At 44.7% G+C, this 20,778-nt stretch overlaps 1 pseudogene across 1 annotated transcript in view; it reads left to right on the top strand.

Annotated features, from left to right (window-relative positions):
* The window catches only part of LOC143956910 (cytosolic phospholipase A2 gamma-like), a 291,348-nt pseudogene that overhangs the window by 38,851 nt on the left and 231,719 nt on the right, over positions 1-20,778 (top strand). The gene's annotated exons all lie outside the window — the stretch shown is intronic.

Raw genomic sequence — 20,778 nt, 5'->3', positions numbered from 1 at the left:
GAGGGGCTGGCCAAAATATCACACATTATTTATGCATTCAGCTCTCAATGAAGTGGAGAGGGTTACCTGTACAAATCATCCCCCCCCCCCCCTCATTTTTTGCAATAGGCCATCAGATGGGGGTGGAGGATCTGATAAGGGGACCTTATACTTTTGGCTTTAAATACTCATTTCCCAAAATGTTATACTGATCTTGGCCAAAAATGTTTGTGTCTAATCTGCTTGCAATGTTGATGTGCTTTTTTTTTTAACTCCACAGTTTCCTTCAACGCCACAGGAATGGCAGACTGTGGCCTCCCACTTTGCCAGTCATTGGGACTTTCCCAATTGTGGAGGTACAATTGATGGGAAACACATCCGCATCATCCCATCCCCCAACTCGGGGTCCTACTATTATAATTACAAGGGGTATAATAGTATCATGATGTTAGCGGTGGTGTCAGCGACATATGACTTCCTGTATGTGGACGTGGGGAAAAATGGCCATATGTCGGATGGTGAAGTGTTCACGTGGATGGAGTTCTACTGGCATCTCCAGAGTGGCAGTCTGGGCTTGCCACTTCCAGAGGAGAATTTTGAAGGACTCCCCTTTGTTTTTGTCTCGGATGAGGCGTTTGCTCTGGCAAACCATCTGATGCGGCCTTTCCCAATGAGGACCCTCACCCCGGATCAGAGGATCTTTAATTTGCGGCTGGCCAGAGCCAGAAGAGTAGTGGAGAACACTTTCAGGATAATGGCCAGCAGGTTCTGCCTATCTTTGACTCCAATCCACATGGCGGAATATAAACTAAATCATATTGTGCTTTCGTGCTGCGTTCTGCACAATTTTTGGAAAAAACACTCAGCAAACTATGTGGCCTCAGTTGGTGAGACTTGCTGGAAAAATGTCAACCTCATGGCCCTTGAAGCTGGTCATCCTGGCTTGCCCCCCCCCCCCCCCCAAAGCACCCACGAGGTCAGATCAAGATATGTGGAGTACTTTGTGGGTAGGGGGGACATTGATATGCCAGACAATGTCTGAGAGGCATTTTTTTAAATACATTTTTCTTTGAAATTCCAATAATCTTTGTTTTCATTTACTGCTTGGTTTGTTTTAGGTGTCTCCTAGGTTTTATTTGGGGTTTTTTTGGGGCCTTTTTCTACAGTGCAAACCCAATTTCAGAGTGAGATGAGGTGACAGTCTCTTCTTCAGATAATCTTATTATGTTGTGGGTCTGCTACACACACACCTTTTTTTGTTGATAATGTATGTAGTGCATTACTGACAAAAATATTGCTCCTTTTCAGCACCATGGCAGAAATATGTGGGGTCATGAAAATGGCGTGATTGGGGAAATGTAAACATCACTGTGGGTGTTATTTACTAAAGGAAAATCCACTATGCACTACAAATGCACTGCAAAAGTGCACCTGAAACTGCACTTGGAGTGCAAAGTGGATTTGCCTTTAGTAAATAACACCCATTGCCACAGAAAACAACTTTACTACAAATACTGCTTTTGCACATTGAAAAAAGGAAGCCACACATTGTTGATAATTGAACTTTTTGCTCAAAGCACATTCACATGTGCATTTAGAAAAGGGTTTTACAACAAACCAACATATTTGGTGTATATAAAACATTATTTTGGGTAACATTGTTCTAATTTGGCGTTTTTGTGTAAACAGGCATGTATCAAAGCATAAAATACAGAACACAGGAACTTACAAAGTTCAACTTTGAAAAGTGAAGACAATATCAGACATGAGTATGTACAAACTGTGCTGATATTGCCTTCATCGGATGGGGTGTCACCGCTGGAAAAGCCAAATTTGGAAGATGCACACAAATTGAGAATCAACAAGTGGCCAGTTTCCTCCTGTTCCCATGCCTAATGTCAACATGTGCTATCTCCCATCATGGGGTATCAATGTACGTGTTTTGGGGGGTGCAACCCCTTCATTTCAGCCACTTTAGTAGCAAGAAAGGGGTTGCACCCACAAAACACGTACATTGATCCCCCCATGATGGGAGATAGTTCATGTTGAAACACTGTGTGCATCTTCCAAATTTGGCTTTTCTAAAAATATAAAAGTGTTTTAGAAAAATTAAAATGGATGCTAGCTAGGTTTGGGTGTTTCAGACTCTCCCTAAAACATCAATGATGTTCTTCATTTTTTGCTGAACATCATTGATGTTTTTCTGGATATTCTCTAAATTGCGATTGCACCCCATTATCTCCCCAATGAGGATCTGGGCACTTTCACTGGTAAAATGCGATTCTTCTTCCACAACATCCACATCACCTAAAAAGAAACCAAAAAAAAAACACACCATGTATTATAAATATGCAGGCATACATTGATTAGCTTACCAGAAGCTGTGGTCTCCGACACTCACCTTTTTTGGTGCCAATTTCACCAATTTCGACAATCTTTCCTTCCTCCTCCTCCTCTGCTTCTGGTGTTGGTGTTTCCCCTTCTTTGGGAGGTGTGGGGTCCCTGGCGTCCTCAGATGTCCCAAGTCTTCTCTCCCCCATGAGAATGTAAAAAAGAAATGCTTAGCACACAGAGGGCAGAAATAGGAATATGAAACATTGCTTGGAAATGTCGTACAATTGTGTTTTTTGGCAGAGTTCAAAGGTGAAAACATTATTTTTGACACTTTCTAAAGCTGGAATACTTAACTGTTTTGTGAACAAATGTAGTCAAGTGCAACTTGGCAAAACATCATCTTTGGAGTGGGCTAACGAACGATGTTTATTACGAATGATTGAACCCATGAACATGAAAGTGGCCATTTTAAACTATACAACATTAAATCAAAGCACATGGAGCAGTATGCAAGCAATAATAATAATATGAACACACGACAACTACTTACTTTTTTGAACAACTCGCTTGATCCTTCTGTACTGATTGTGCTCCCTCAGTTTCAGGTCTGACCAGCGTTTTCTCAGTTGATCCTTGGATCGTCGTACCCCAAAATTCTTCTGCAGACTCTTCACAACTTTAGTCATGATCTTGGCCTTTCTGATATTTGGGTTTGGGTAAGGTCCATACTTCCCATCATAGTCGTTCCTCTTCAATATGTCCACCATTTTCAACATCTCTCCAAAATACATATTTGAGGCCTTAAATCTTCTACTCTGGGATCGGGATGTTTCTGGCTCCGGGCTTTCCTCGTCCTCCTCCTCATTAGTGGAATTATTATCATGCCCCTGCTGTGTCTCTGCCATGTGCTCTCCTCACTGTGCCAAAAGAGAAGGGGCGGGGAATAGACTAGAAAGAACATCAGGGGCGGGTGGAGTTTCACTCATGTGCACTTTATATAAAACGCAACACGCGTGTGGCATAAGTACGATCTGTGAGCAGAGGGAGAAGCTGACACGCTGATTGTTCCAACAAAGGTACAATTTTACCTTGGTACGTCGCTAGCCTATACTGCTTCTACATTGAGGCTGTATTGGGACAAGATTAGGAGAGTTTAGCCTGACATTAGGGTTTGTCTTGTGTTGTGTCTTGCAGATAATATGGATGGGTTTAACAACCATAGCTTTCTCCCCCTGTTCATCAACAAGTACAGGGAGCTGCCCTGTCTGTGGCAAGCTACACATCCCCACTACAGTAACAAATTAAAGAGGCAGGCAGCGACAGAAACTGGTAGAGTTTTTGAAGCCAGTGGTCCCCAGGGCAGACATCAGCTATTTAAGAATGAAAATTGGTGGCCTGAGGAGTACATATCTGAGGGAGTGGAAGAAGGTGCTGGAGTCCATGAAAACTGGAGCAGCAACAGATGAAGTTTATGTCCCCAGGCTGTGGTATTATGACAGGATGCAGTTTCTGTCAGACCAGGCTGAGGTCAGAGAATCCCTCTCTACCCTTCCTTCCACGCTTCCTTCTATGCTACATTCCACCCCTGCTGAGTCTTCCGACCCCCAACCTGAGCCTTCCAGACAGAAAGAACTGGGGGAGCCCAGCTTGAGCCAGGTATAGTATTCTTCTACATATTTTTGGAGTAAAAATTAATGATGTTAACTTGATTTTTGCTCACTAATTGCTGATTTTAGAAAGTGTTTCACATATCAATAGACAGTAGTGGCCAAAACATTTGGGCCAAGAATGCAAAATGCTGGGCTCAGAATGATAGTCTTTTATATTGGTTAACAATTTGCAACAGTCAAGAGCTGAAAATTGTGTGTGTTTGATGAACCAAAAACTAAAACTATGTCCCTTTTTCATACACAAGAAGACCTCAGCCAGGAGGAGGGTGTGGAATGCAGCAGCCAGGAGGTGGCTGTGGAACGTGGCAGCCAGGAAGAGGTGGGGGTAAGCTGCAGCCAATAGGTGGGCAGGCCTAAGAGGCCAGAAAGGGGGGGGGGGGAATGTGGAGGAGTCGACTCTGAAGCTAATTGGGGAGGCTTCAGCAGCCCTCAAAGCCACCCCCACATATCAAGAGGCCTTTGCCGCCTTGGCTGCCTGCAAACTCCATCAAATGGAGGAGGGGCAACACCTCAGGTGTGAGGAGCTCATTATCCACACACTCAACAAGGGGTTGTTGGGCCAAATCACACTTTTGTGATTTGGACCATGCTCCTCCTCCTCCTCCTCCCTCTGCCACACCTCCAGCACCACAGCCACAGCCTGGAAGGAAGTGTGGAAGGAAGACCAGAGAGTGATGGCCTGGGTTCAGTCTGGTCTGACAGAAGATGCAGCCTCTTGTAGTACCACAGCCTGGGAACATAGATGTCATCTGCTGCTGTTCCCGGATTTCTTGGACTTCAGGACCAGACTTCTCTCCCTCAGACATGTACTCCTCAGGCCACCAATTTTTGCAATTAAATAGTTGATGTGTGCCCTGGAGGCCAAAGGCTTCGCTAATCTCCCCAGTTTCTCCAGCGCTGCCTCCCCCTTTATTTGTTACTGACACCTAAATAAAGGTTTGTTTTTTTTTGTTCAAGAAATACTTACCTATGTGTTTTACTTCAAAAATGACAGTTTATTTGTGAGCAGGCAGGTACATTTCAAAAATACAAAGTCAAATTAATAACAAGGGGCACCAACACCAATGTAATAAATATAGGTAGTAAGGGTGCTCTGCTCTGATATTAAAACTCTTATAACTCCAAGAAATATTGAAATGGAAATAAAATTAATGAAAATAAAATTAATGGATGTGTTTTCAAAAATCTGTGCAAAGTGCAATGTGCATAAAAAAAAAAAAAAGCACACAATATATAAAATTAATCGAATACAAAATGATGATCTTTAGATTATAACACGTGCTAAATGTATACCTCGTGGTGCACAATAAATGAATAATAAAAAATCAGATGCTATTAAAAATATATGTATGAAAAGACACTTATCACAATTGAGTTCAAACTATGCAAATACAGAGATGCAAATACTAGTCCTCTAATCAGTGTCCATAATCAACAGTGCTAAAACATATAGAAAACAGTCCAAAAGTGCAAGGTGCCTAGTGCAAAAGATCCTTGGGGGGGTAAAAAACCTGGTGCGATTTTGTGCAATTTTCGTGCAATAGGCAGAATTCGCACTCGCCAACTCCCCTGCCCCTGCAGGGGTAGAAGCGCCTCCACAGTATTGGCCACTGTGTAGCTGTTTGTTGATCCTGGTGTCCCGCTCTCTGTCAGTCCCAGTAGTCTGTTTTCTGCCTCAGGGATGTGTTATTCTCATTGAGTATATGGAAAAAAGTCGCCCATAGCGTGATATTGTAACCAACAATCAATATTTATTTATTTAGAATAAGAAAACTACTCACAAAGATGCAATTTAAAACCGCAATGTATGCCTCTTGAAGGGAGAGGCTGCGTGTGTCCTAGGCCACGCCCTACGCGTTTCGTCATACGACGTCCTCTGGAACACCAAACAACTTCCTAGAGATTAAAAAAGAAAACAATAAAATAAGAAGATAATAATGGTGTTGTGGTAAGTTGACACACATAACACACCAAAACAATTCAGAAGATGAGCGAAATGTCAAAAAGGGAGATGAAAAAAACCAACCACAAAATTTAAAACAAAAAAATAAATGATTGGGGAGATGTGACCAATTAAAATATTGTATTCATGAAATGAGGAAAAAGAATAAAGAAATACGTTTTGGAGAAGTGTGTGTGTGAATATGAGCAGCAAAACAACTTCATTCTTGTAGCATAATAAAGAAAAAGAGAATGCACTGCATTAAAGAATTTTTAACATTGCAGCGTGACGAATGTGCTATATCGATTACAAGCAGTAGTTTTACCTGACTGATCGCTTCCGTCTCAGAATTTATTCTGAGCATGCGTGGCACCTTGTCCGTCAGACTAGGCTACACACGATCGGAACTGACGTGCATCGGATCATGTTGTTGGAAAATTTTATAGCCCAGCTCTCAAACTTTGTCGGTCGGATATTCCGATGGAAACAGTCAGATGGAGCCCACACACGGTTGGATTATCCAACAAACATGGTCCGATCAGACATTTTCCTTCAGAATATCTGACTGTGTGTACAAGGGCTTAGACCTGGACAATCAGTAGAATTCTTTTGGAGCTCCGGAAGCATTCAAAGACCAGATAGTCATTGAATGAATGCTTGGCTTTAATGGTATGGACAAAAGAATATTGCAGAACAAAAAGGAAGGAAGGGAGGGAGGACAGAGTTCATCACATGACACATAATTCCTATACATCTAGCCTCTCAGACCTCGTCTTAAACTAGTATTTTAGTTGACTGTGATATTACCTGAAAACATAATTCAAACTATTTAAAGTGGTTGTAAACCCTTCCACATAACTTTAGCCCATATTAAACATCAGTGAATAAACTGCAAATTGCTGTGTGTAGATGTCACTAGACCTCTATTTGCTTGTAATCTGTCCCGTTCTAATTGCGGACGTCACTCACGCTTGCGCATATTCTCCCTGATTAACGGCATGCACTTTGTGCCATTAGTCCAATAATATATATCTGTCGTCTTCATTTCCCCTCTCTATGGCACTGCACCGAGATACTGCGAGATTTTAGCCCCATTCAGACCTGTCTGATACCCATGTTTGTGTGGCGCTCACGGCCCACAATTCACTGTGCCATCGCAGTGCATTGCTGGCTCATGATTGGCCAAGCATGCACTGTGACCCCGCATGCTTGGCCAATCACAGCGCCGGCAGCGAGGAGAGCCATAATTGGCCACAGGCAATTATAGCTCAGGCTGTTTAGTATACGCCCCACACTATATAAGGCAGCCAGCGCGGGGGGCTTTGTGTAGTGTTACGGCGTCTGCAGGAGTTAGTGGGTGCTGTGTGCCTTCAGCGCAGAAAACACCTGTATCTACCTTTATTGTTGTTCTCTAATTGAGCCATCTGCGGGAGTTAGTGGGTGTTGTATGCCTCCAGCGCAGTATACACCCGTATCTACACTTTATTGCTGGTGTTCTATCATACAGGCATCTGCAGGAGTTAGTGGGTGTTGTGTGCCTCCAGCAAAATATACACTACCCAATTGCTGTTTTTCCCCATCTCCCTGCAGGCCATTACCATGTCTGGAAGGCCAACAAGGAGAGGCAGACAGGCACGAGCCAATAAAAGAGGGCAAGTAGGCTTTGTGTCTAGAGACAACAGTGCTGGTCGTGGACGCGGTGCATCATCATCAGCACGTGGCCATGGGACACGCTTGTCCTTATTTTAACCAGCTGGATGTGTTGAGCCACATCATGCCAAAGACTTGGCAGAGTGGATGACCAAGCCCTCTTCATCCTCCTCATCCTCTCTCACCCAGGCTCAGGGTACTAGCAAAGCAGCTGCCAACGCAACGTCTTCCCTCCTCTCAATGTCATCATCAGTGACGCCTTCCCTAGACCCACCACATCCTCCTAAGGAGTTCCCTGAACTCTTTGAGCACAGTGTTGGGTACATGCTCCAGGAGGACGCCCAGTGTTTTGTAGGCTCTGATGATGACACTCAGCTAGAGGAAGGCAGTAGCGTGAGCGCAAAGGGAGGGAATGCTCAAGAAGGACAGCAATCTGGCAGTCATGTTCCACAAGCTGCAGCATACTGCCAGATTTGCTCCAGTGATGAAGAGAGAGGGGATGATGAGGTCACTGACTCCACGTGGGTGCCTGATAGGAGAGAGGAGGAGGAAGAGGAGGCACATCTCCAATGAGGTAGGATGCCCTCCGGGGCCAGCTTAGGGACAGCACACAGACTGAATCACACTGCAGAGCTCTGCCTGTGCAGGGTGCTGCCTCTGCGCGTTATTCCAAAAGTTCTTTGGTGTGGGTCTTTTTTGAGATGAGTGCATCAAATTGCACCGCTGCTATTTGCAACATATGTCTCAAGCGTATCTCGCGTGGCCAAAACATCAGCCGCTTGGGCACCACATGCTTGACCAGACATATGTTGACCTGCCATGCAGCTCGTTGGCAAGTGTACCTTAAAGACCCACGCCAAAGAACAAAGCGGACCTCTCCTTGCTCCTCATCAGCTGGGATCTCCAACCCCACTAGACCTTCAGTCCTCTCTGAAACCTGCACTGAGAGGAATGAAGGTGTAGAATTAGGTGTGTATACAGCCAAGTGCTTGTGGGGTACTCTGCTAGCAGTACACCCACATCCGATTTTAGCAGGCAAATTTCCCTGCCCCAGCTGCTGGACCGTAGAAAGAAGTTCACTCCCAGCCATCCATATGCCAAACGGTTGAATGCTAGCTTGGCTAAATTGCTAGCACTTCAACTGCTGCCTTTTCAGTTGGTAGACTCGGCCCCCTTCCGTGAGTTTGTACAATGTGTGGTTCCTCAGTGGCAGGTCCCCAAACGCCACTTTTTCTTACGGAAGGCGATTCCGGCTCTCTACGGGCATGTGGAAGGCAATGTCCTTGCCTCGCTGGACAGGGCGGTCAGCGGTAAGGTGCATATTACCGCTGACTCATGGTCCATCAGACATGGACAGGGACGTTACCTGCCTTTCACGGCCCATTGGGTCACTCTTCTGGCAGCTGGGAAGGATGCAGGACAAGGTGCAGTAGTGTTGGAGGTTGTTCCGCCACCACACCTCCAAAATGCTACTACTGATTGTGACACACCTCTCACCTTCACCCCCTCCTCTTCTTCTTCCTCCATGGCCTCTTCCAGTGCTCTGTCCTTGGAACCAGCGGTGCTCCGTAGTCGTTCAAGGGGTTACTCAAGTATGCAGGCAAAACAATGCCATGCCGTGCTTGCGCTGGTTTGTTTTTGGGGACAGGAGCCACATTGGGGCAGATATTTTGTCAGCTCTGCAGGGGCAGGCCGAGAGGTGGTTGATGACACGCCAGCTTAAGCCAGGAATGATGGTTTGCGACAATGGCACCAACCTCCTCTCCGCCCTCCAACAGGGACAACTGACCTATGTGCCCTGTGTGGCTCACGTCTTTAACCTGGTGGTGCAGCGGTTTTCGGACAGGATATCCTGAAGCAGTCCAGGAAAGTCTGTGTGCATTTCCGCCGATCATTTAATGACAGTGCTCTGCTGGCTAAGCTCCAAAAGGAGTTGAACCTGCCCAAGAACCGCCTTATATGTGACATGCCCACCAGGTGAAACTCAACATTGGCAATGCTGCAGTGGCTGCACATGCAGCAGAGGGCCATCAACGAGTACCTGTGTGACTACGGCACCAGGACTGGGTCAGGGGAGCTCTGTTTTTTTCTCACCACGCCAGTGGGGCATGATCAGGGATGCATGCACTGTCCTGTCATCATTTGAGGAGGCCACAAGGATGGTGAGCAGTGACAGTGCATGCATCAGTGACACTGTACCTCTTGTCCACCTATTGGAGCATACGCTGCGTGGAATAATGGACAGGGCACTTGAGGCAGAACAGAGGCAGGAAGAGGAGGATGTCCTTGCCTCTCAAGGCCCCCTTTATCCAGACAGTGTTACTGCTGTCCCACCCATCACACAGGAAGAGGACGAGGAGGAGGAGGAGGAGGAGAATGATTGTGTCAGCATGGAGGTGGAGCCTGGCACTCAGCATCAGCAGTCTTGTAGGGAGGATTTACAGTCCCAAGAAACCCGTGGACTTCTACGTGGCTGGGAGGAGGTGGCTACGGATCATGTTGTCCTTAGTGACCCAGAGGACTCCGGATTGAATGCCTCAGCTAACCTACGCTGCATGGCCTCCCTGATCCTGCAAAGCCTGCGGAAGGATCCTCGTATTCTTCGGATCAAGGAGAGGGACCATTACTGGCTGGCCACTCTCCTTGATCCATGGTACAAGGGTAAGGTTGCAGACCTTATCTTGCCGCCACAGAGGGAGCAGAGGATGAGGCATCTCCAGGAGGCCTTGCAGAAAGGTCTGTGCAACGCGTTCCCAGAGACTGGAAGGTTACAAACTCCTGGTCCTGGACAATGTGTTGCTGAGGCTTTGGTCAGAAGGAGCGGTGGAGAAGGTGGCCGTCTGACTGATGCTTTCAGACAATTTTTTAGTCCGCAGCCCCAAGGTATGATCGGTTCCAGCAACTATCACCAGCGTCTGATTTACATGGTGCAGGAATACCTAGGGGCAAGGTCAGACTTGGACACCTTTCCCACCGAAAATTCCTCTGGCTTACTGCGTCTTGAGGATAGATCACTGGCCAGAGCTTGCACAGTATGCAATTGAGCTACTGCCTGTCCTGCATCCAGCGTACTTTCAGAACACAGCTTAAGTGCTGCTGGTGGCTTTGTAACTGATCACAGGGTGCGCCTGTCCACCGACTCAGTTGATCGATTGACCTTCATAAAGATGAATCAGTCTTGGATCACCACCAGCTACCAAGCACCTGAAGCTGATGTAACCGGATATTTTTTTTTTAAAATATCACATCCCTTTTTTTTTTTTTTATATATATATTTATTTATTTTTCTTTCCCTTTTTTATGTTAAAATATCCAAGATATGTTTGGGAGGGGGGAAAAGAGGAAATAAAATAATAAATGTGATTATTATGTATGTAAGTAATATATATGTTTGAAATTGCTTAATCATGTGTAATACTTTATAATAATTAAAAATAAAATTAGAATGAAATATAAATAGCACATCCCTTCGAGACTGCCTATGCTGATGCTGAGTGACTGTCCTGTTATGTTGACTGTCTATCTACTTCCTCCTCCCCTGATAACTTGGAAGAACATTTTTGGTTCTGGGTGAGTCCACCAGCCCAATTTTTTAGCCCCTGTTTAACAGGGGTGTGTAATTAAAATTTTTGATGCAATGCTTTGCAGCAGGGCTCATTCCTGCACTCCAACTAGAGTATATGGGAGAGGTTGCAGTGTATAGTAGACATGTGCATTCGTTTTCGTCCGAATGCATTTTCGTCCGAATTTCAGCTATTTTCGTTTTAATAAACGATAACGAAAGCACAAAATCCGAAAAACGAAAGATCCAACATAAATAAATGCTTTATTTTCGTTTTCATTGTTACAACAGTTCGATATAGAATAGGAGATTCGACATGACTCCGACAATAACAATCTGTCTATAGAACCTGTGGTCGAATGTGCTTAACCTTACCTCTATTAGTCCAAGATTATATAGAGAAAATATTCGACAGAGAAAAAAGATTTGACAGAGAGAAAAGATTCTGCAAGTTACTGTCCTAAAAAGTGTTTCGGGACCCGGGTCCTGCCCCAGGGGACATGGATCAATGCAAAAAAAAGTTTTAAAAACGGCCGTTTTTTCGGGAGCAGTTATTTTAATAATGATTAAAGTGAAACAATAAAAGTGTAATATTCCTTTAAATTTCATAGGGGGGGGGGTTGTCTATAGTATGCCTGTGAAGGGGCGCATGTTTCTGGTGCTTAGAACTCTCCCTGCACAAAGTGTCATTTATGCAGGAAAAAAAGTCCTTTAAAATCACTCGCAGCTATTATGAATTGTCGGCTCCGTAATACAGAGAACACTCATTAAAAGTCATTGATAAAAAATAAAAAAAAATAAAAATAAAAAAGCGTGGGGGTCCCCCAAATTCAATTACCAGGCCCTTCAGGTCTGGTATGGATATTAAGGGGAACCCTGCCTCAAATTTAAGAAAAAATTTGACGTGGGGTTCCCCCTAAATATCCATAACCAGACCCTTCAGGTCTGGTATGGATATTAAGGGGAACCCCGCGTCAAATTAAAAAAAAAAATTGACGTGGGGTTCCCCCTAAAAATCCATACCAGACCCTTTATCCGAGCACGCAACCTGGCAGGCCGCAGGAAAAGAGGGGGGGACGAGAGAGCGGCCCCCCCTCCCTTCTGAACCGTACCAGGCCACATGCCCTCAACATTGGGAGGATGCTTTGGGGGTCTGTGACCCCTCAAAGCACCTTGTCCCCATGTTGATGAGGACAAGGGCCTCATCCCCACAACCGTGGCCGGTGGTTGTGGAGGTCTGCGGGCGGGGGGCTTATCAGAATCTGGAAGCCCCCTTTAACAAGGGGACCCCCAGATCCCGCCCCCCTGTTTGAAATGGTAAGGGGGTACAAAAGTACCCCTACCATTTCACAAAGAAAGTGTAAAAAATGGTTAAATAAAACAAACACACTTTTGAAAAATTCCTTTATTAAAAATAAAAAAAAGATTCCAGCAGGGGTAATCCACTCTTGCTATCCAGCGACGGACGGTCATCTCTCCAGCGATGTCTCATCTCATCCAGCGCAGCGAATACATCCTTCTTCTGTCTCCGTGGAGGAGACACTGCAAGGATTCCAGCGGCCTGACGTTTCTTATATACGGAGGGCGGGGCCACCCGTCACCTGACCCCGCCCCCCTCTGAAGCAAGGGGAAACCCGGGGTTCCCTGTGACATATGGGTGACCCCGCACCCCTCTGATGTAACACAGGCAGGTTTCCGTTACATCAGAGGGGGGCGGGGTCACCCATACGTCACGGGGAACCCCAGGTTTCCCCTTGCGTCAGAGGGGGGCGGGGTCAGGTGACGGGTGGCCCCGCCCACCGTATATAAGAAACGTCAGGCCGCCGGAATCCTTGCAGTGTCTCCTCCACGGAGACAGAAGAAGGACGGAGGATTCGCTGCGCTGGATGAGATGAGACATCGCTGGAGAGATGACCGTCCGTCGCTGGATAGCAAGAGTGGATTACTGCCGCTGGAATCTTTTTTTTATTTTTAATAAAGGAATTTTTCAAAAGTGTGTTTGTTTTATTTAACCATTTTTTACACTTTCTTTGTGAAATGGTAGGGGTACTTTTGTACCCCCTTACCATTTCAAACGGGGGGGGGGGGCGGGATCTGGGGGTCCCCTTGTTAAAGGGGGCTTCCAGATTCTGATAAGCCCCCCACCCGCAGACCTCCACAACCACCGGCCACGGTTGTGGGGATGAGGCCCTTGTCCTCATCAACATGGGGACAAGGTGCTTTGAGGGGTCACAGACCCCCAAAGCATCCTCCCAATGTTGAGGGCATGTGGCCTGGTACGGTTCAGAAGGGAGGGGGGGCCGCTCTCTCGTCCCCCCCTCTTTTCCTGCGGCCTGCCAGGTTGCGTGCTCGGATAAAGGGTCTGGTATGGATTTTTAGGGGGAACCCCACGTCAATTTTTTTTTTAAATTTGACGCGGGGTTCCCCTTAATATCCATACCAGACCTGAAGGGTCTGGTTATGGATATTTAGGGGGAACCCCACGTCAAATTTTTTCTTAAATTTGAGGCAGGGTTCCCCGTAATATCCATACCAGACCTGAAGGGCCTGGTAATTGAATTTGGGGGACCCCCACGCTTTTTTATTTATTTATTTTTTTATTTTTTTATCAATGACTTTTAATGAGTCTTCTCTGCATTACGGAGCCGACAATTCATAATAGCTGCCAGTGATTTTAAAGGACTTTTTTTCCTGCATAAATGACACTTTGTGCAGGGACAGTTCTAAGCACGGGAAACATGCGCCCCTTTACAGGCATACTATAGACACCCCCCAGGTATGAAATTTAAAGGAATATTACACTTTTATTGTTTCACTTTAATCATTATTAAAATCACTGCTCCTGAAAAAACTGCCGTTTTTAAAACTTTTTTTTGCATTGATCCATGTCCCCTGGGGCAGGACCCGGGTCCCCAAACACTTTTTAGGACAGTAACTTGCAAATTAGCCTTTAAAATTAGCACTTTAGATTTTGAACGTTGGAGTCCCATAGACTTTAATAGGGTTCTAAAGTATGCTATATACTAGCTCCGTCGAATCTTCTTTATACATTCGACAGACACCATAAGCCTTCAAAGACAGATTCGACTGTAATTCATGTGGATTTTCAGACGAATGCAATTTTTGAACGAAAAACGAAATAAATAAAAACGAATTTCGGGAGTAACTAAATAAATTAAGTTTTCGGACGAAAACGAAATATTTTACTCTGCACATGTCTAGTGTATAGGCCCACTTTTTCAGCCCCTGTTTAACAGGGGCATGTAATTAACATTTTTGATATAATATTTCACAGCAGGGCCCCTTCCTGTGCCCACCCAGAGTAACTGTGAGGACTTATAGTGTTGTGGCACCAGCACCACAACCACCAAAGGCCCAATTTTTCTACCACTGTTCAAAAATGGCATGTAATTACAATTCTTGATATAATCGTTCACAGCAGGGGGCTCTAGCGCCCACCAAGAGTCACTTTGAGAGCTTACCGTGTTGTGGCAACACCAACACTTTAGGCCCCCATTTCTGCAGAGCATATGGGGCAGGCCCCTACTTTCAAACATCCAACTTACAAACATCTCCTACTTGCAAACGGAAGGAGACAACAGGAAGTGAGATGAAAAAAGATGGACAGCAAAAAAAAATTATACAGGGGTGATAACCCTTCCCTATGTTTTCCTAAAAGCTTAAAAATAGATTTTTTGACTGGAGCTACACTTTAAAAATGTACCAGTTCAAAATTACAAACAGATTTAACTTAACACAACAAACCTACACAGTCCCTGTCTTGTTTGCACCGCCTGTATACTGCTGTTCTGAGTATATAGGGCCTGGGGGCCACACGCCTTTCCTTTTTTTAATATGGGTACGGGGTTCCCCTTAATATCCGTACAAGACCCAAAGGGGCTGGTAATGGGCAGGGGGGGCTACCCATGCCATTTTTCTTAATGATTTTCTTCCATATTGGCGGAACCAGATATAACATTAAAACCGCAAGCAGTTTTAAATTACTTTTTTTCCGTTAAATGTCATCTTGTGCAGGGACTGTTCTAAACACGGGAAACACGTGCCACTTCACAGACGGAAACCTGTGTTACATCAGAGGGAGGCGGGGTCACCCATACGTCATTAGGGAACCCCTGGCTTCCTTCATCAGCGTCAGAGGGGGCAGGGTCAGGTGATGGGTGGCCCCGCCCTCCTAATATAAGAAACGTCAGTGCTGGGATCCCCGCAGTGTCTCCTCAGTGGAGATAGAAGACAGATGTATGGACAGCGCTGGACTGAAAATCACCCGTCGCTGGATCAGATCAGCCATCGCTGGACCCAGGAGAGATGATCATCCATCGCTGGATAGCAAGAGTGGATTACCATCGCTGGAATCTTTTTTTTTTATTTTTAATAAAGGAATTTTTCAAAAGTGTGTATGTCTTATTTAACCATTTTTTACACTTTCTTTGTGAAATGGTAGGGGTACTTTTGTACCCCCTTACCATTTCAAACAGGGCAGACCCCCACAACCACCGGCCAGGGCCCTTGTCCCCATCAACATGGGGACATGGTGCTTTGAGGGATCACAGACCCCCAAAGCATCCTCCCAATGTTGAGGGCATGTGGCCTGGTATGGTTCAGGAGGGGGGCGCTCTCTCACCCCCCCCTCTTTTCCTGCAGCCTGCCAGTTTGCGTGCTCGGATTAAGGGTCTGGTATGGATATTTAGGGGGACCCCCAAGTCAATTTTTTTTTTAATTTGACGTGGGGTTCCCCTTAATATCCATACCAGACCTGAAGGGCCTGGTAATTGAATTTAGGGGAACCCCATGCTTTTTTTTTATCAATGATTGAATTGTCGGCTCCGTAATACAGAGAGCACTCATTGAGTGTTCTCAGTATTACGGGAGCCGACAATTCAAAGTGATTTTAAAAGACTTTTTTTCCTTGTGAAATGACACTTTGTGCAGGGACAGTTCTAAGCACGGGAAACATGCGCTCCTTCACAGGCATACTATAGATACCCCCCAGCTACGAAATTTAAAGGAATATTACACTTTTATTGTTTCACTTTAATCATTATTAAAATCACTGCTCCTGAAAAAACTGCAGTTTTTAAACTTTTTTTTGCATTGATCCATGTCCCCTGGGGCAGGACCCGGGTCCCCAAACACTTTTTAGGACAGTAACTTGCATATTAGCCTTTAAAATTAGCACTTTAGATTTCTCCCATAGGCTTGTACAGGGTGTTCCCGGGTTTTCGAATTTGCCGCGAACAGCCCAAATTGTTCACTGTTCGCCGAACAGGTGAACAGGCAATGTTCAAGTTGAACATGAGTTCGACTCAAACTCGAAGCTCATCCCTACTTGTGACGGATTCTCCTTTCACCAGGGGACAGAGTAAAATCAAGACACTCAACAGTTTCCTGACACCATTGCAACTTTTCATTAGATACTTTGTGACCTGTCTGTGCTAAATGTTCTAACAGTAAAACAGAGTCTTTCTGACAGGCATCCTGGGAGGGACCACACAACAGTAGGTCATTGAAGAGGGGCGGAACCATGGCTAGGTGCCTAAGACTTTAAGGTGGCCTGGAGAGCTATTTGAGTAGACTGACATTGAGTCTATATAGCCATGGCAAGCGATTCCAGGTTATCTGGTGCCCTCTATAGGAATACAACTAGTAGTAGTTGTGTCTCTTCATCAACAGGGACGGAGAAAAAAAACATTACTTAAATCAATAACTGAAAAACACATTGCCGAGGCAGGTATGGAGGCAATGAGAGATGGCACATCAGATACAATAGGGGCAATTGGAATCACAAGGTTATTTATGGCTCGGAGATCCTGCACAAACCTGTATGATCCATCACTCTTTTTGACTGGGTTTATGGGAGTGTTATAAGGCGATATGATGGGTCTTAAAATTCCTTTATTTTAGTCTGGCTTTGAAAGGGGTGTATGAAATGTATCCTATATCAAGACTGTCTTTAGCCCTGAGGGGGTGTTTCTGTGGAAATGGGGGAGGGACTTCAGTTTAGAAGAACAGTGGTAATTCCGCCTCTTCGAGTCAAAAAAATTTCAATTTCTAAGACGCCTATTAAATCACTTTCCAAAACATTTACCGGGCATGAAGGTATTTTCCTGAATGATGGATGTAAGGGGACAGTTCCAGTGACAAAGTCATTCACTATCAAGGATCACATCTGCTGAAGAGGTAGCTTCCTCTTGGCCTATTTGGTGGGGTGTCCCTGTTTCCTTCATGTACTTTATGTCCCACTCAGGGTTCCCTGACCATATCCATATGGAATTGGTCATTTGGACCTGTGTACGGGAAGGGTGAGCTACTGCACATACTTTAAGGCCGCGTACACACGCGGGGACTGTTCGCCCAACTTTGTCCGTCAAACAGTTTCAGCAAACAGTCCGCTCAAAATTAGCATGGACGGACATGGCCACACACGACGAACGAACAGTTTGCTGAAACCGTGCGCGATGACGTGAACGGCACGTACGACGGGACGAAAAATACGACGTCCTATACACTGCATTATAACTTTCGGCGTGTAAATCCTTTCTGAGCATGCGCGGAACTTAGTTTGACGAACAAGCCTACACACGAGGGGACTGTTCGCTGAAACAAAGTTTCAGCGGACAGTTTTTCGGAATTTCCGAAAAACCTTGTTCAGCGGACTGTTCGCTGAAACTGTCCGCTGAAAGCCCACACACGGGCGGACTGTCCGCCGAAACACTGTTCAGCGGACAAAGTTGGCCGAACAGTCCCCGCGTGTGTACGCGGCCTCAGTTTATCCCGCCAGATCGTATATGAAAGGATTTATCAAAAAATAATCAGTTTTGCATACTCTGACCACATAGTCTTTACATGTCTCTCCGGGATTAGGTGGGGGGTATTCTTTACTTTCTCCCTTACTCATTCTTAATTTGGTTACAAACAACTTATACAAACTTACCAAAGGGTCATTGTCATACCTTACTTTTTCAATGTACAACAATAATAAAGCTCTAGACAATATTCTTATACAGTAAAATATTTGTATACAGTATAATACAATATTCTTATGCAATATAATATTCAGCGATAGAAAGAAGAAGCAAAAGTTTGGTAGAATACCATTGATTGTCCAGCTCTTTCCTTAAAAGTCTCTATTTTAGTCTCCCAAAGACTAGCATTAACCACTTAAGGACCTCCTCACGCCGATGTACGTGGGCGGAATGGCACTGCTGGGCACAAGCACATACCTGTACGTTGCTCTTTAAGTGCCCAGCCATGGGTCAGGAGCGCACCGCCGGCAGTGCGCTCCCAACCCGGTCCTGAACTCTGTGACCGTGTCTGTGGGACCAGCGGACCGGATCACCGCTGGTGTCCCATGATCGGGTCACAGAGCTGAAGAATGAAGAGAGGTCTGTGTAAACAAACCTCTCCCTGTGCTTCCTACTGGGGCTGTCACCGATTGTCTGTTCCCTGTTATAGGGAAAGACGATCAGTGGCATCACATGCCAGGCCACGCCCCCCTACAATAAAAAAACACATAACGTCACACATAACCCCTCCTCGCCCCCTAGTGATTAACTCCTTCACTGCCAGTGTCATTTACACAGGAATCAGTGCATTTAAATAGCACTGATTGCTGTATAAATGACAATGGTCCCAAAAATGTGTCAAAAATGTCCGACGTGTCCGTCATAATGTCACAGTCACAATAAAAATTGCTGATCACCGCCATTACTAGTGAAAAAAAAAATATTAATAAAAATGCTATAAAACTATCCCCTATTTTGTAAACGCTATAACTTTTGCGCAAACCAATAATCGCTAACTGCGATTTGTTTTTTTTACCAAAAATATATAGAAGAATACATATTGGCTTAAACTGAGAAAAAAAAATGTTTTTTTAATATATTTTTTGGGTATATTTATCATAGCAAAAAGTAAAAAATATTGAATGTTTTTCAAAATTGTCGCTCTATTTTTGTTTATATCACAAAAAATAAAAACCACAGAGGAGATCAAATACCACCAAAAGAAAAATGGTATCAATTTTGTTTGGGAGCCACATCGCACGACCGTGCAATTGTCAGTTAAAGCGACGCAGTGCCAGATCGCAAAAAGGGGCTAGGTCCTTTGGCTGCAAATTGGTCCGGGGCTTAAGTGGTTAATGTGCTTCTCAAAAGCACAGTAGTTTACAATTAAACTATTAGTCTACCAAAGACTTTCTGCCTTTTAATGTGCTTGCCTAAAGCATGGCAATTTGCAATATCAGTCTACCAAAGACTTTCTGCCTTTTAATGTGCTTGCCTAAAGCATGGCAATTTGCAATATCAGTCTACCAAAGACTTTCTGCCTTTTAATGTTCTTGCCTATAGCATAGCAGTTTGCAATTTTGCACTATACAAGGATACGGTATTGTCAGTGCCAAGTCAAGAAGAACTGTCAAAAAAACAGACACATTCCTACATTACCTCAGATGAACATTGTATCCCACCGCTACAACCATGCTGTAAGGGTTAATTCTGCTTAGGTCCTGGATAATCAGTAGAATTCTTTCGGAGCTCTGGAAGCTTTCAATTCACAAGACAAGATAGTCATTGAATGAATGCTTGGCTTTCATGGTAAGACTTGCATCAATATAAAAATGATGGACAAATAATATTGCACAACACAAAGGAGGGAGGGAGGACAGAGTTCATCACAAGATACATAATGCCCATTCAAAAATCTAGCCTCTCAGACATAGTCTTAAACTAACATTTTAGCTGACGGTTGATATTACCTGAAAACATAATTTAAACTATTTAATGCTGATGTTCTGACTTTGTCTGAAGATATCATTTCAAAACCAGTTTTTATCAGACCTTATCTATACTGTGGTCATCATGAAAAAAAAGACCCTAAAAAAAGAGATTATTCCTCTGCCAGCTATATTCAAGTTTCAGTCATGTCAACTATTTCTCCTCCTTCAGTGGCCAATTGGGAGTCTTCTCTTTCAGCCATTTGGAAAACGGATATGAATGAATGAAATACTTGTATAGCGCACAATGCGAACTGAATCGCCTCTAGGCAATATCAGACCCGATTCTGATTGGCCGGATTGAGGATCAGTGTTACAAAAGCAAATTATTGTTCGCTGTTGTAACACCTGGGTGGGCTTGTAGCGCAATGCTCTGCGCCACAAGCCACTCTATTTTAAAGCCTATTAGAGCCAATGGCTCTAATCAGGTGCTTAAAAAAAAACACTCCAGCCGCTGGAATTCAGGCGCCTGGCGTCCTAAAAGGGGCTGGATGCCTGAATATGGAGTGGCAGCGTGGGCTGTAGAATCTATCCATTGTTCATATAGAAGGTGGCGAGGAGAGAGGGGCGGCACCCCTAATGGTTGGGCCACCACTGTGTCCTCTCATTGTTTCCCTATGGTTAAGACGAAGAACCTAGCTGTGCAGTTTCAGAAAAGCAGCTCTCATGCACCAGTATCTCTTGAGAATTATAGTGCAAAGAGCCTATAAGTTCCACAATATGGCTTATTTCCTGGGCTTCAAATCCCATGATCCTCTGTGTTCTGGCTTGGCTTTCCTGGCTATAGTTCTCCCTCTGCTGGCTGGAGAGGGTAGTGAAGCACAACTGCAGGAAGTGGAAGTAAACTGAT

The sequence above is a fragment of the Lithobates pipiens genome, unplaced genomic scaffold (genome assembly GCF_037356315.1).
Source record: "Lithobates pipiens isolate NorthernLeopardFrog02 unplaced genomic scaffold, aLitPip1_a1.2 Scaffold_44, whole genome shotgun sequence".
Taxonomy (NCBI): Eukaryota; Metazoa; Chordata; class Amphibia; order Anura; family Ranidae; genus Lithobates; species Lithobates pipiens.
This window is presented reverse-complemented; position numbering and strand designations above follow the sequence as displayed.